Below are 18137 nucleotides of genomic sequence, written 5' to 3'. Positions count from 1 at the left end.
GCTCCCAAAACCTCTACAGCGTACATCATCATAAATGCTTATGTTACGAAAAATATTCTTAAAAACAAATGGGAAAAAATGTTCTTATATTATACTCACACTCAGACTCATATGCACTTGTTAATCTGCTATTTTGTTATTACGCTCATTACTATTGTTATTCATATTTACAGTGATGTTGATGGTGTTTGTGCATGCACCCCTTTTTTCCCCTTTTATATGGCCTCCCAATATAAAAGATGCTCTCCAATAAACTCACAATAGGAACATTAGAATGGTGAATAGGCCTGAAATAAAATGCAATCCACACATATATGAATAAGAACATCTAGGGGCAATGTCATAGCTAACCTCTTTCCTAATATACACTGAAGTGCTTGAAGCTGCTGGTTCCAACATCTTTTCACCTAAGAGTGAAGGAACAAATAATGCACACAAAAAGGTGGATAAATAAAAAAATTAAAGGAGAGAAAGAGACTGAGGTTAGAAAGAAAGAGAAAAGAGAGAGAGAGTAGAAAGAGTAAGAGAAACAAAGAGAGAGAGAAATCTTATTAAAATGTTTATGTTTAAATAACTGTGTGTGCACTAATGAGATAAGGGCAAAAAATAATTAAGTAATCTGGGCGTATAATTAATGCTGAGGTATGTCAGATGCCTTTAAGTCAATTGTGTAATGTTTGGGGGCACTCTGCAGACCTCAGAAAGGTGTATCCAATAACAAAGTCCCTTCACTTTTACAGCGAGAGGGGTTGAAAACACCACTTTGTAGGGACCATGAAACCTGGGGTTATATCATTTACAGACAAATCTACTTATGTAAATTAGTTCTCCAGGCAGCAGCAGTTGGGCGGGTGGGGAGCCTGACACTGTTGGGTTTGTAGTGTCCAGTGTGTTCTCTGGTCGGGGTTGTGCAATCTGTCAGGAGACACATTTAATTGCATGTGCTAGGGTTGTCAAATATCTTTAAATTCACCTAAAACCACTGCTGCTTTATGGACATCTGATGTTCTCCTGACAGGGGAGATGGGCGCTGACCAGTAACCATCTCATGGGGTGATAAGTGGTCATCTTTGCCATGTTGTGTGCATAAGCTGAAGAGGGCCAAGGCTACGCAGTGCTTCCAGTTCTTCTTTAACATGGTGCTAAGCTTAGATAGCTTGCTCTTAAGGTTGATCCTCTCCACAACACTTTTGGCACGTGGGTGATAAATTGAACACATATGTTGCTTAATGCCAGGTAATGCTGTGATCTCTTTAAATAGCTCATTGAAAAAATGCGTGCCATTATCAGAACTAAGCACATCGCACACACCCCATCTGTGAAAGACCTCACAAACAAGACATTTGGCTGCACATTTGGCATATGGGTGTTCACAAGGTCCTGTTTTGCCCCACCGTGAAAAAGTACAGGCCACAACAATCAAGTACTGGGACCCATAACATCTCTCCCCCATGTCCTCGTAATCTAAGTGCAGCACGCGAAATGGCCAATAGGGTGGGGCAAAGTGCCCCGTAAAGTTCAGAGCATCATGCCTTTGCTGAAACGTTCACAAGTGGTGCAGTGTATGATCATTTTAGTGAGGTGCTCCTGAATATTGGGCACAAACCAATATTCGTGTACGTCAGCTACAATATGTTGCTCTGAGCTGTGGGAGGGGTGGTGGAGTTGTTGGTCAAAAGCTATTGTTAACAGTTCCTGAGGCATATCTGCTTTACCAGTGCACTCCTGTCTCCACAACAAATTAGTCGGGATTGCTTGCAACCTCTTTTTGCCCATACTTCCTTCCCTTCATTTGGTGCTTTGCCTTGTAGTTCAATAAGATGCGCAAAAGGCACTGCTGTATATGGGGTGTTCTGCTGATTATTTTAAGACGTGCTCACAACATACTCGTCAGGTGTGGGCACAGGGAGATAGGCCGCCATTTTAGCCGCCGTGCCCGTGGTGATGTTTCTTATTGAGATTTCATCAGTGTTATTGGTGTGGATGGGGCACTTGACGACCGCCACTAAAGAAGGTTGGGAGAACGTGGAGATCAATGTATCTAGCAGCATGTTGTACTGGGGAACCATCTGCTCTTCGGAAGCCCCACCTTTTCCACCGTAACAGACTGGCATGCACTGTTGCAGCGACGTACGCTGAGTCGGAATATATGGTCATGTGGCACCAATGTGACACGCGCAGTACTTCAATGAGCACTATGAGCTCTGCTGCTTGGGCCGAATAATGCATTGGCAATCTTTTCATAATCAATGGGCCTCATTCCAAGGTCGGCAGTAACCCTTCGGTGCTACCCTCGGGTTGCCGCCATCCGGGAAATACTGAATCCGCCGCCTGACTTCCCAGGGACACTGAGACATTACAAGTCCTAGTGGCGTGGGAAGTCAGGCGGAAGATTTGGTAACTCCCTATTCCTATGTAGTCCCATAAGACTCCATGGGAGTGGGGAGATGGAAGCACCAGCACTGTCGCTAACAGTGCCAGTCCTTCCGTGATTACTCAGCCTACCGGGGCCAAAGTGCCCAGCAGGGTCAGACCTGCTGGGTGCTTTGGCCCCTGCAGTCAGACTCGTAGTGTGACAGTCCAGAAACAAGGATGCCGGTAAGATTACCGTCACCCTTGTTTCCGGACCGCCATACTCAGTATGAGGCCCTGTGTCTCATATTTCCCTGCCTCAAGGTGCACCACTGTGGTGACCATATGACTCTGGCCCGTCTCCTGGTCAATTGTTGCTGACCCATCAATGAAAAGAACCTCCCTCTCCTCTAATGGGCTGTCTCATCCCTTGGGGATGTCATCTTCCTCCCCTTCATATGTGACACAGTCATGAATTGCTAAGTCACCTTCTGTACATATTTCTGTCAAAAAGGTGGCAGTTTTCACTGTTTTGCACTACACAATATGGATGTTTGGGCTTGAGAGGATAATTTCATACGCAAAATCTCTCTGTGTGGTTAGAGTAGATTTTGACGTCTCTACAATGGCGAACACCGAATGCTCCACATACAAATTGACGGAAATCCTGCATCACGATTTTGGAACTTTTCTCAATCATGAATGGTGCTGCAGCAACTGCTTGCTCGCACGCAACCTGTCCTTGCATCACTTAGTCTAGCGTGCCACTGTAATAGGTCAATGGATTGTGGCCCATTGTGCACTTCTGGGTCCATACTGCAGCAATAAGTTGACTGTTGGAATGTGAGAATATGTACAATTCCTGTATGTTGTCTGTGGTGTAGAGCACCAGGGCTGTAGATATCACTTTCTTTAAATCATTGAACTTTTTTATCATGTCTGTGGTCCACTCAACTTTGTAACAATTTTTCTGTGGTTCCTTGAGGGCCTGCAGAAGCGGTCTGGTATGTGCTGCATAGTCTAAAATCCATGCTCTGCAGTAGTTAAATATCCTTATGTACATAACCCTAAGAATTCTTTCATGTCTTTCACTGTGGGTGGTCTGGGGGTGGCCTGTAGTTTCGCCTTGTCAACCTTGTACCCCTTATGGGCCAATAATTTCAGGAGTGTGATAGAGTCACTCCGGCAGTGCTGTTCGCTGTCAATACATACAAGCAAATCATCTACGTACTGGATGATCATGCTGGACACTTGGATATTTCTTCAATCAGTGTGCAATATTCTGTTAAAAATGCCTGGGCTCTCACAGTACCCCTGAGGAAACAAATATTGTGAAGCACTTTCCGCCATGGGAAACGCTGTAAGATACTGTGAATCAGGGTGCAAGGTTACCAAAAGAAGTCATTTTTCAAATCCACTACTGTAAAGGATGCCACCTTGAGGATGCTAGATATAATGGTGGTGAGGTTAGGGACCACAGGAAATTCCTTCAGTACTACATCATTTAGAGGGCGTAAATCCTGGATCATCTTCCAATTGCCCCCATTGATTTTTTCACAGGATGGATAGCCATGTTGCACAGGGATGCGGATGGCACTATTATACATTAATCAAGCAGGGTCTGTATCGTGTGTCTAATTCCCTCCTCTGCTTCTCTTGATAGTGCGTACTGTTTTACCCAGGGTAGCACTGCCCCTGCCTTTAGTGTTATGTGTACAAGGGTTACTTCTTATAAAAGCCCAAATCATGTGGATTGGTGGTCCACAGCCTCTCAGATACATGCAATAAGTCTGTTTCAATGAAAGGGTGCAGGGCCACAAAGGCCATCAGGGGACATTGCACTCTTCGATACTGCATCATAATGTCGCAGGAGATACAAATCTCCAGTATTATTTCTCCATCACTGTCATTATTTTCAAACAATTCTGCATCTGTCATCTTCTTCAGAGGTACAGTGGGGTCAATGCAAAGCAATGTGCGCCACTCACACCCATTCCGGTCTGTCCCTAGTGGGACCACTCCCTTCACTGACACTACCAACCCTTGTAGGTCTAGGGACCATATTGTGCCTGTCGCCGACTCTGGAAACACCACAGGGTGAAAGATAAAATCTGTCGGCACTCTCCAACAACTCTTAGCAATCTACGGCACTGCCTCCACAATTACTGTTATTCCATAAATAACCATGTCCGGGTCCATGGGTATCCCATGGACCACTGCCTCCCCTGCCATTGCATCTATTACCACCATTTATCATATTGCGCACATACCTGGCGTGGCACAAACAATGTCATTATCTGTGAATGAGATTGTTATGTTCAACTTGCTGAGCAGGTCCCTGCCCAAAAGGTTAATAGGGGAGCTTTCAGAATACAGTAAAGGAGCATGCACCACTTTTCTCCCACCTTTACATCCAGATCTGTAGTGTATGGAACTGTAGAAATAGCCCCAGAGAAGCCCTGCGTGTCAAGAGTTTTGCCTGATAACGGGAAGTCCCTCACTGAAGCACGATTTTGCTGCACCCGAATCGACCATACAAATGAATTACTTGTTTTCTATCTCTGCCCCCACCAAGGTTTTCTCTTCAGGGTAGGAGGTCATTGACAGGACCGGACATGCAAGCGTTCTCTGTACGTTGTCCTAGTCAGGATATGTGTTTGTCCCGGAAAACGAGAATGGGTTTCCTCCACCACGGCTGTGCTCAAAAGGGGGTGACCGTACGATTTGGTGCTCCATTGAACGGTGATGTGGCACTTCCCTGCTGGGAGTTATGCTGAGTTGTTAAGTGTTGTAATGTCTGATGTTGCTGTGCTGGTGGGCCAGGTGTCTGCGGGGGTAACTGGGTACAGGCCAAGTGTATTTTGTAGTGTAAAGAAGTCATTCTGGGTGTTGGCCCTTATGGGGACCCTGGAGTGATAGGTCATAGGTATACTCCATCCCTTGTCTGCTCCCACAGTATCAACATTGTGAAGGACCCATTCCTCCCCCTCAGGGCCCCATTCCTCCAGAAAACCCTCCCATTACTTCTTGGAACCCACCTCTTCCTTGCTGCTGTCCGCATTGTTTCCACTGTGGACCAGGGTACTGTGAACCACTGCCCCACTGTCATAGCCCTCCTTATGATGAGACCACAGCTATTCTAGCATTTGCAAACCCTTTGGCATTTCCTGCCACCTGCGTCTGCACTGGTGTGGACACTGACACTTCACAGCAATTTTAGCTAATTTGTTTTGTGCTAGTTGCTATCCACCTCTGGGTCATTTCCTTTTCGAGCTCTTTCATCCTCTTACAATGGTGTATTATGCTTTGTTTTTTGGCCCACCCCTTCACCTCAATGCCCACGATTTTGTCTAGTGCCTTTTGCACCTCCTTCGTCAGGCCCTTTTTAATAATAAAGTAGAATAGGGGTATTGATTGATCCCATGAGTCACCCGTCTCTGCTCTATACATTTACTGAACCATAAGAATAAACTAGGCAGGATCTTCGTCATCACCCCTAGTAAACTGCATCATCGAGTGGAGATCAGGTGTGCCAGGAAATGCTTGCTGCAGTGCATCCCATATCCGTGCCCGAATCTTGTTAAATGATGCTCCATAATGTGCATCGTTCATCCAAATTCACTCCCAAGTATCCTGCCTTTACCCGCACATCTCCAGTCTGGCCTCCAATAGTCGCTACCAATAAGCTTTTTATGTCGCTGACTGCCAGGGGCACCCCAGCTGTCTGTTTCTCAAAAGCATAAATGCACTTACCCGCACTCACATTGAGGGGCGGGAGTGCCATTATCAAATTGTTTTTATCCGCCTGCACCCATGACACATAGTGCAGCCTGCCAGACCCTTTATGTCCAAAGGGCATCTGCATCTGTGCCCTTCTCCTGTCACTCTTTTTTCCTCTTCCTTTTGTCCGTGCAATTGCGATCAGGCCAAACCTGCTCCTTAACCTACCATCCCATAGACTCTCCACCTGGGGAGTTTGTGCAGGTGCTTGCTCTGCCTCCTCTTCTTCATCGTCCTCAAACTCATCAACTGTACTCCACCGTCTTCCTCTCCTCTGTGAGATCCTAAATTCTTGTAACCTAAGTTGTCTTACCGCTCACTCCCTTCTCCTTCCTTCTCTATACGTATGTTCTTAATGGCTGTTCTATCTGTTCTGCACAAAAGTACCCTGATTTACAACCAGCTGCTCCTTGTTCTGCTGGCTTGTCTGTCTTCTCACAGTTCTGCCCACAATCTGGCTAATTCTGTTTGTGCCAATGCCAAGGCCACTTGTAGGTCTCTTTTATTGATATCAGCATGCTCTGGGACATCTGAAGGTGATGTATATGGGGATGGTGGGGCTGCTGCCTTGGTGGTCCTATAAGTCAGATTAGTATAACCTACTGTGGATTGAACTGTCAATCGGCATATTCCCCTGCATTCCACTGGTGCCCCGCCATCCTTTCTTGTACCATCGACCCTGCTATAATTTTGTGCTCCTCCTCCCTCAGAATCTTCCGTATCTTCAAACATTTTCCAAAGATATAATATTTCTCTCCTCTTCTGCAACTGTTTCCCCTTATATTTGGCTGTCAGAAATATGGACATGTGTTCCAGAATACCCTTATTATGGGGGCTCTGCTCTGGCCATGAGCAGGGCATCCCCCCTCTTCCTGTTTCTACCACCCATTGATTGTGATACTTCTCGATTCTGTCACTATATAGTAGCAGGGCCTTATACATATAACCTATGGGTGTTTCTCCTCCCATTATAATGGTCCTTGCTCCTCACTGCCTTTACGCCTTTGCTAGCACGCCGCAGACGCTGCCACTGCTGGTCAAAAAAGTCAGTCCTTCATTCACTCCCTCCCGTCAAATAATCAGAAACACCCTTCTCCCACCCTTTCATCTCCCCACACCTCCATTCTCACACTCCACACACTAAACACACATGGCTACTTACACAACGCCCCTCTTCAGGCCTCCACCCTACACAATAAAAACACAAACAAAACAAGATAAAATAAGACCAGCTACTATTTCCGATCCCACTAATTATACAGGGCTCCTACTTGTTTCCTTTTTCCTCTGTTACACAATATATGTGGTACCTCCTTCTCCCCTCACTCGGTAGGCTCCCTACCATTCCATTTTCCTTTCCTTAATATTCTCCTTAAAAAATGTATAATACTAAAAGAATAAAACAAACCACATCCACACCACAGCAACAATCTAAAGTTCCACGTTCTCACACCCTTCAGACTTTCCCATATACCTGTCGCCTACTACATTATCACCTGCAAGGGTATACTCACATTCACATGTTCACCCGAGCTCCTCCCTCACAGGGAACCCAATAACACCAGCCTGCACTCTCCTTGGAGCTGCACCCCGCCCCAAAGAGCAGACAGGACGTCTGTAAAGACGGCTCCTGTAAAACAACTCAGGATAAATGTTTTTCAGGACTGGTCGCTGTAGGTGGGCACAACCCCCCAGACAAGTGACGTGGTCTCCTCTGCAGGCATGCGGCGCTGGAATCATGTCGCTGTCAACAATTGAAGGCATGCCCCTAATTGTTTACACCAGAAAAAATACAACCCGCTAGGGAAAAGGGCCCAAGAACTCTTGCAAGGATAACAAGTGTTTATTTCCACAAAAATAGATGTGTCAGCAAGGAAGTCTACTGCCATAGAACGTTCTGCCAAAAAGTGTACAAGCAGGGCACATTCTTTCTAGATCAAACATATTGCAACAATTATAGAACAAAGAAGTGTTTCTGTGGCGGTTGGCAGCAAGCACCTCTCTCATCAGCGATTTGGCCTATTCAGATTTCCCCGTCTGACTCGTGTCCTGTGTCTAACACACTAAATACTGCATGGCCGTGCAGGCCCTATGCTTGGACTATGGCTACTTAATATGTGCAAAATGGCATCTGCTTATGTGCGCGCACTATGTTTAAACGTCTAAATTGTGCACGATATTATGATTGTGTTGGGACCTTTAGGATGCCCCACTCCACTCTAGTCTATTATATTTCTTTCAATGTGTCTCCCGCCTCACCTTAAAGCACCTATGGGGCCGGGATGGTTTGCTTCCTTCCCAACAGGGGTAGGAGTCCAGGAGAATTGAGACAATATGTCTGCACCACTGCCCTTACCACTAAGGCAAGTTGTATTGGAACATTTGATGGAAGTAGAAGAAAAGGGGCAGGGATAGACCTTTTATAGGGTGCAATCCAGGTCTCATTGAGACAGAGACACTGAAATATAAGTCGGAAGAAGAGCACCAGGGTAGAGTGTGATTTTTTTCTGATGGAACAGGAATAATAAAGTCCTGTGGTCAGGGTAAATAGGTGAATCTTCCTGACTTCGATACTGCTAGGGATTTGCTTAAGCTCATGAGTCTCTGCAAGTGCTAGTCGTGATAGAGCAGTGTAGGCCTAACTCTCAGGAGGTGGAGTAGGGTGGTTCACAGGTTAAGCACACAGTTTTTGTTAATACCAAGTACAAGAATGACCATATACTATATTTTATAATAAAATATAATATTTTATCTAAGAAAAGGCAAACCGATATATAGCAGTACGCATACAGGTAAGCAACCTTGCAAAACAGAATAGGACATGATGTGTCACGTAAGGAACATTGTTTCAAGTAACAGTTCTTTAAAGTTCATAGAGAGATCTATCTACGCAGCAGATTCAAGAGATAACCAAGAGAGACCCGTAATGCAGAATGCAGTCCTTGGTTGGAAAGAGTTACTTTTGGGCAAAAATTACACAAGGAGCATTTTTTTTTTGTTCTGTTGTAGGGAATCCCTCAAAAATTCCCTGAATATGAAGAGGATGCGCAGGCATGAATAAATGTATGAGTATGAAGAGTCAGGAGTGCAATACCCTAGCACTATAAAAGCAGTTCAGCAGTTGGCGTTTCCAGACATGGTTGTTGTGCATATTTTCAGTGACCCCAGCGTGTCTTCCAGAGTACAGGTTCAGTATTCCAGCTGTTGAAGAGAAGAGTGGCTACTGGGGTTTACTTGTATCATCCTCATTGAACAGTGAGTGAAGGCAGCACCCAATTACACACCAACACACAAACAGTGGTGCTGCCAGCCAATTTCCACACATCCCTCCAAATATACCAATGTAAACAGGAAGGGCTCTCACACAAAGGAGTGAATCCACACCATCCGAGACAAGCATCTGCATATGCCAGTCAGAACTGGGATGGCAAGAAACAGAATAACAATCAGGGCATACCTGTAGGAATGCTGACATGAAACATAAGCAAAAGAAATTACTCTGGACCTCAACACCACACAACAACAACCTATGTTGCTTTGAAACATGATCCCACGTCATAGATGTATGACTAAGATTTTAATAAAGAAGTCGGCTTACAGTATTTTAAGCAAAAGATTGTGGTTGTGACCTTTAAGAGGCATTGGATCGAAAGGGGCTTTGAACCTGTCCCGCTCCAATGACTTTGACCAGGGGGAACTAGCCTTGGTCCTACCCTGTAATCACTCAAACAGAATTACACAAAGTCACAAAATGTAGGCTGCACCATCCTACCTGAAAGTTGTATCTGCAACAAAACGGAGCCAAATTATTCTGCTAACCATTGGAACATTCATTAAAAAGATATACATAATTGTGTATTTAATGAAAATAATAAAATACAGGGCCAATTCTTAAAAGGCATTGGAGGAGGTGGTATTCATACCCATCTCCCATAACTGTTCATAATTCAGAGGGCTGTGTCTTACCCACTTGCCACAATTAAATACATCACCGTTGCCAGGTTACTGTCTTGAATATTAATCTACAACATCCGCCAGCAGGTGGAAGAGCCGGCCTACGACTAGGGACAGATAAAGGCCCTGTTTGCCCCTGTTCACCACGGGGAGCCAAGGGCCTCTGACCACGTTCACGAGTTGCAGGTACATTGTATACAGACCACTGCTGCTTGTTTCCACTAGGCCACGTAATGCTCGACCCAACAGTCAAAACCTCTGACCGTGCCATGTTATGAACACTGCTACTTGATCGACTGCCAATCACACAATCCCACGATACCCAAACTGATACCAGGTCGTACTGCCCTAAATTGACATTTCCATTTATACCGCTTTCTATGGAACTAATCTTCATACCTCGCCTCCTTGGTAGCAAATGATACTAGCCCATCACAACAGATGGTGCATGTTTGCACATTGCCTTGTTAAATCTAAACTAGCCTTCTGTACCAGCTTGTATTTTGCCCCACTGTTAGTAAACCGAACTAGCCTATTACAATAAACGGTGCATGATTGCATATTGCCTTGTTAAAAGTAAACTAGCCTTTTGTACCAGCTTGCATTTTGCCCCACTGTTAGTAAACCAAAGTAGCCAATTACAATAGACGGCGCATGATTGCACATTGCCTTGTTAAAACTAAACTAGCCTTTTGTACCAGTTTGTATTTTTCCCCACTGTTAGTAAACCGAACTAGCCTATTACGATAGATGGTGCATGATTGCACATTGCCTTGTCAAAACTGAACTAGCCTAGGGTGCATTCTGCCCCACTGCTAGCAAACTAATCTAGCCTGTGTATTCTGGTTCATTGTCGGCATTCTGTACCAGCCCCTCCTAGCAGACTGCACACTTTGGCACTTTGTCTTGCTTAACTGAAATAGACTTTACTGTCAGACTGTACTCTATGCAAACTACATATTCTACCCACTATTCACTTGTAGAACCAAATCCCTTTCTTTTGAAATACCACACAATAACTGACGATAAGTGCACTATGCCTGCTACTGTCCTACATCCAGTCTTACTGTGGGCCATACTAACACTAGGTCTATTGTCTAGTATTATAGGCCCTTCTACCCCACCCGATCCAGACTCTACCATAACAGGTAATATGACATCCATAATGGGTGCCTCACCCACCCCACAGTTACCTAGCAATCTGGGCCACGTCTACCGCCACTCAAAGTTAATCTTACCCAGGATCTACCTAAAACTAATAGACCTTGCCACATATCCTCCAGAAACATCAGACTCCGGTCTAGACTGTCTTAACTAGTCGAACCACTTACCAGCTCAATGACTAATGTAGGCCTTAGAAGAAAATGCCCACACAATAAACTAACCACCATAACGAAAAATAACAGTCCTATCATTCTACCTACACCCAAGACCTACAGTCTTACCCACAAAAAGCATCAGCAGAATAAACACCACACTGCGAAATTGGATGATGAAGCAAATAACTGTACTTCACCCAATCTATTGACAAGTAAGCTAGTTCCAGACCTCAAGGGGGCCTTAATAAATGCTAGATCCTTAGTGGCGCATGCCACAGAGATAGCCGACTTAATTCAGGCAGAAAACTTCGACTTTCGAGCCATTACTGAATCATGGCTACATGCAGCAGTAGGCCCTGCCCTCATGCTCGCAGTACCTAACAATTAGATTATTCTTAGAGCAGACATAATCGAGGCTCGTGGAGGAGGTATAGCTCTCATATCTAAGTCTAATATAGCCATTAGACGAGTCCCTTCTCCTAATGTTAAATCCTGTGAATCCCTCACTGCTAAACTACCTATTTCTGATTCCCAAATGCTCACCATTCATCTAATATACAGACCCCCAGCCCCATTGGTGCATTTGAGGAGGACATCTCCACCATTCTTTCCGACAATCTAAAAAACAGCTCACAAGTACACTTGCTAGGGGATCTCAATTTGGGATTCAGTGATTCCAAAGACCTGCAAGCAGCAGTAATTGCCAATGTTCTTACTGAACTAGGCCTCACTCAAAGAGTGATGCTACCAACACACGACAAAGGAAGAACACTTGATTGGGTGGCTGATTACAATTGCAATGCCTCCATCACTGCCATAATTCCACAGTTATGGACAGACCACTATCTCTTAGCATTCACAATAGCAGCTAACATTCTCACAACTAAAAACAACCTTTCTGCCCCTCTGACCCTAACGAGGAATAAAAAGAACATCTCAGCAGATGAACTCTTACCCCTAATATTACCAACCCTTAACTCACTACCAGATAACACTGATCCCACCACTTTAGTTAACAAATATAATAAAACTATGACTTAAGCCTTAGACACCATTGCCCCTCTAAAAATGAGAAAAAGTAAACCCAAAGCACACCTGAACTCTTGGTTCACCCCACACCTCAAAAATCTGAGAATGGAAAAAAGAAAATGCGAAGTCATTTGGAGGCAGCTACCCTCAGATGAAAACAGAACCGACCTTATCAATATCTCATCCCTCTATAAGAAAGAAATACTTCTCACCAAGCAGGAAACGTACAACAAAAGGATTCTGCAAGCAGATTAAAGCACAAAGGAATTTTTTGTAATCCTAAAAGAGCTTGAAGCCCCGCCTGGCCCCTTTGCCAGAAAACTGTGTAAAGGACAAAATCTGGTGCTCCAATATACAGAAGGCTCTATCTAACAAAGAAACCACCCTTCAGGATAAGATTGCTAAAAAAAAAGTAAACCTACCTAATATAATCACACCGGCTAGCACTCCCACACCTCCCCATAAACCATCACAACGCTTCAGTTTTGCAAAAGTCTCAATTCTTGAAGTTGAAAAAATCATCCTTTCTCTCAAGCCTTCGAACTGTCAGGGAGATAAATGCCCACCCCAAATCATTAAAGATGCAACCAGAGACCTGGCACCCTTCATATCTAAGCTAATCTATGCTTCATTCTCTACTGGCACCATCCCTAGCAATTTAAAAGAGTCGTGGGTACTCCCTGTCCTCAAAAAACTGTCATTAGATCCAACTATACCCACCAATTATAGGGCTATTACCACAGTGCCATTGTTACTTGAAATTTTAGACAGGGTGGCTTATCTCCAGATATAGGAGTACTTAGAGCAAAACCAGCTCCTAGTAATCCGCCAATCAGGCTTCAGGCCTCAACATGGCACCGAAACAGCACTGATTGACCTCAAGGCACAGATCGAGAAGCTCAGGGACAAGGTAAATCGGCCTTACTACTTCTTCTTGATCTCTCGGCTGCCTTCAACTTGGTGGACCACAAGGTCCTATGCAATCACCTTGACTCAGCAGCCCACTTCTCTCAGGAGGCCATAGTCTGGATTCAATCCTTTCTGATCTATAGGACTATGAGAGTCTTCTCGCCATCATCAGCAGCAGACCCTATCCCTATTACTTGTGGACTGACACAGGGCTCCTGTGACTCACCCACAATGTACAATATATTTACAAAGCCCCTTTATGATGATCTGGACCTTCATGGCATCACCTACACTAACTATGCAGATGATACCCAGATTCTTATACCACTTACTGGTTATTACAACAAGGATTTGGCCTTGGTAAATACAATATACCTCATCATCCAGGCATGGATGGCTGTCCACAGTCTATGCCAGAATGATGACAAAACTGAGCTCATCATTCTCAGAACTAATTCCAACCTCAATAAACTTGGCCACAAATACACTTCCTTTAACATTGATGGCAACACTATTAATGTTGCTAAAGAGGTAAAAATGTTAGGCCTTTATCTACCTTTACCAAACAGTTTAATTCTATGGCCTCTGCATCTGCATAAACATGCAAGCTAATTAGAGCCGGTAAACCATTCATATCTAAGAAAAGCTGCACCACTCTGGCCAGAGCTTTAATCTTGTCTAAAATGGGCTATTGTAACTCCCTATACCTTGGAGCCAATAAGTACATTGGCAGCAAAATTCAGATTCTCCAGAATAATGCCCTTAGAACAGCACTGGGCATAGCTAGAAAAGAGCGCAACTCAGAGGTAAGGAGACAGAATAATTGGCTTTCTATCGGGGACGAAATCCTGCTTAAAACTGCCTCGCTAACACACAAGTGCCTAAATAACGCTGCACCCCGCTATCTCATAGAGAAATTCAATAGAAAATCTTCCAGCCAGCCCACTAGAACTGGAAACCCAAACTGTCTGATCATACCTAGGTTCAAATTGACAAATGCTGGTGGGAGTAGTTTCCCAGTCCAAGCTGCACAGCTTTGGAACTCCCTAACCCACTCCTTGAGGGTAGACCAAACCTATCTGAACTTCAGGCATAACATCATTAAGTGGCTTAAAGAAAATGACCACTAATGCACTCCAGCTATCCTCCTATTATCACTACTCTTTATCTTGCACTGTAAATAGATACCACAATGCCATGTTGATGTTGAACATTATTGTTAAATTATGAAATGGTGTATTGATTATGCTTATTGTATGTATATAACTGTGTAAGGCTAAGCTGAAAGTATTCATGTGTCTTCTGCGCCCTGATAGCCCTGGGTCTAGCGCGCATTACAAATAAACAAACAAACAAACAAAACCATATATTCAGCTCCGGAAAAACCCTACGGATGAGCAGTACAATTTCTGTTGAATGTCACATTGTGGAGAGAATGGAAACATGCAGTTACTTACCATAAAGAGTGTAAGAGTGTCTGCTTTGTACTGGAGTTGAATGTATTGGTAATGTGCATATTAATTGCATTTTACATTTTCATAAAGTGATTTACTACATGTAATTGCCGAAAATTGAACATGTTTTATAAATTATATGCATTCATATGTGTGTCATGTGTTTGATCTGCTCAGATGGATTGAGACTATTAATTGGTATATGTGAGGGGTCAGACATTTGAGACGGAAACAAAGTTGATGTTTTTTTCAAGGTTAGCCAGTTATTGTTTGGAAAAGGGTGTGATAAACGCCTATCTTTCGCTATCCCAACAAAAAGGTACCTTGGCAACTGTAGTTCAACAAAACAATGTATAAGTTCAAACTTAAAGAATTCTGAAAGTGCTCCTTGTGACCAGGATTGGACTCTCTTCCCCTGAATCAATTCAGGAACACTTCGAGCCCAGTTCTGACTCAACAAAGTTATGTTCAAGGTAACACCCAACATCTCTTCCAACCACTGTGTCTTTCCCTATGAGACAACAAATGTCTTTCCAACAAATGGTTCCCCAAAATTCAAAACAGCTGGTATTTTCCACAGTATCCCTCTTGGAGAGATAAATGTCTTTCTTTCACAACACAAGTTCAAAACGAAAGCATTTGTTCTTTTTCGAATGTCCAACAATTATTAGCATATCACACATGGAACTAACTACTATGATCCCTTTCCTGGTGTACTCGACTGCCTGGAAGAAAACACCTACAACTACATTCAAACTTGATGGCAATATTGATTCCAAGATTCTCCACACTAATCTTTCTTGGAAGGAGGTTTGAACAAAAACTGGCTTTTCGTAAAGTCTCTTGACTCTTGGTAAGGTGTGTTCCAGTTTTCCCTAAACTGAGAACTTGATTTAGAAGAATTATTCTCAAAGATTGTTTAACTGTTCCTTGGCAGCCTCTTCACTGTTGGCAGTTTGGGTTGCAAGATTCCAACAGTTGATATCCAAAAACGGAGAGCTATGCCCTTGTTGCCTCAGTATGGTTTCACAGTTTCTTGGATGTTGGCAATGTGCGGTATAAGCTGTCCCCAATGTGTATCTCCTGAAAGGCGATGTACACCTTTGTTGTTCTATTGTGGTTTTCTCACAGCCTCTTGGCTGTTGGCAATGCTGGTTGTAAGCTTTCCCCAGTTGCAATTTCATATGAGCGAATTTACGCTCTTGCCACTTCTGCTGAGTTTAATTGTTCGGTATTCACAATTATGTGGTTTCTGCTTTCTTATGAACGGTGCCCCGGGGGTCAGCATATACATCTAGCCAACTCACCAGCTTTCGTTGCCAGGTCCTTCTAGCGGTCTCCGGTGTCCTGCTTCTGCGTACCTCCGGTGAGCTGGGCATTGGTCTTCGGGAGCTCTGTTGATCTTCCATTGGCTTTTCTCTCACTGACACGCCATGTCTCCTTATCAGTCTAGACACTGGAAGTGGTGTGTCTTCTTTACACACCACTTCCCGCTGCATGTACTCTGCACTTTTGCTCACCTTCACCCTTCCTGATGGCTTTCACTGGCGTTCTTCTTTCTGTGGCTGCTCTTGCACCTCAGATAACTTCTGTTTCAACAGCTATGCCTTCTGCACGGCCTTCGACATCTCTTTCACCTCCTTCACTTTCTTCCCACAGTTGTGCCTCATTTTGGGATTTAAATGTCCTGCACAGGTGCCTTTGTCTGTATCAACTAGACCGCACCTTTTGAAAAACAAAACAGTAAATCCTCATTGCCTCCGAGTCTTTCTTCCTCATCCCAGTATCATAAGCATTATGGTTACTGAAGTCCATAAGGGATTGTGTAACATTAGTTTGTTCTATTTTACTTTCAGTTCGTTCTGACTGCGTTAGGTACTGAGAATTACTAGAGAAAGGGGAGGTTGCTAAAAGGGTTTTGGATTCCACATTGGAGTGAGGACTTGGATTTAAGGTGGAATAAGGGCAATTCAAGGATTTCACTTTTAGTTCTTGAACACCTGAAGCACAAACCTTATTTTCTCTAGATGGTTTCCCATGACAGGTCCTTTGGTAAGTTATATGGGAGGGACTTGCACATTGAAAATATGCCATTAGGTATTTGGGAATGATTTGACTTTCATCCTCAGAAAAAGATGAATACTGTGTCTGCCCTAATGGAGTACCCATGTTACCTTGATAGCCATCTCCTCCAATGTGATCCTCCCCCTGATACCACCCCTAGGGTTATGATCAGGTAGTGGCTGCCCTCCCCTGGCCACATGGGAGGAGATTTTAGGCTGGAGTTTGGTGATGATGCTGCAGGATGCATCACATACCCTTTACCTAAAGACCTGGCCTTCTATTCCATTTGCTCGACCATACCATCCAACAGCATCTCAGCACAAATTAGATTGTGATGCTAGCAGTGATGTGCTGGATTCTTTATGAAATATGCAGGGGTTTGAATCTGCAAAAGGTAGGCAGTTTTCGAGGATTTCATGTAAATGTATTTTTCCATGCAGGGATACTCATGTATCTTACCACCGCTGTATATGCCCTATGTATCCTACCCCCTGCTGTATATCTTTTCTGTTGTTACCTCTGAAAAGTGTTCTTTTATGCACCTGTACTGTTGTATACCTCTGTAAAGTGCTCAGTTGATTGTCAAAGCTAGGTGCGCGCTCAATAAATACCATAATAATAATAATGATAATAAAGGAGCATGGCATGTCAAATGTATGATCTGGTAGGATAAGGGTAAATAATATGAAAACCCGCTTGCCCCATTGATTATGACCATTGAGTAAACTGATGGAAATATCTGGAAGTGCCTACTTGCACAGAAGTTCAAACATTTGTAGTCCACTCCATGCTATGTATAGAGATCTTGGCTCTAGCCAGGGTTTGAACAGGCCAACACTTATTTAGGGAAGGGAAATGTTATAAGCAGTTTTCTAGAGGACTACTAATTGTCTTCCTTCTGATTAAATTATAGATATCAATTCAAGAGGAGGACTGAGGATTGCGGTGAGAAATAACTTCAACCAAATTTCATTAGTCATTATTTTTTGGGGACCAATCAATTTCCATTTGAAGAGTGAAAGGAGCAGTAAGGGACATATATTTTATATAGTTTTATAAGCAATAGAGGGCATGTGTAGGAGAGCACTATGTACTAGGCATAGGGCTTTGAAATGTTTCCTCTCAGAAACTGGAAGGCAGTGAAGGTGTACCAATGCACCTGTATTAACATTCTTAGTATGCAAGAGCAGAAATCTCGTTTTAAGAGTAAATCTTTGGGAACACCAAAAGCCCACACAGTCCAAGGGCGCAGTGTTGTGTTCCACAGGTCTGCAGA

The sequence above is a fragment of the Ambystoma mexicanum genome, chromosome 1q (assembly GCF_040938575.1).
Source record: "Ambystoma mexicanum isolate Mex_15411 chromosome 1q, UKY_AmexF1_1, whole genome shotgun sequence".
Classification (NCBI taxonomy): Eukaryota; Metazoa; Chordata; class Amphibia; order Caudata; family Ambystomatidae; genus Ambystoma; species Ambystoma mexicanum.
This window is presented reverse-complemented; position numbering follows the sequence as displayed.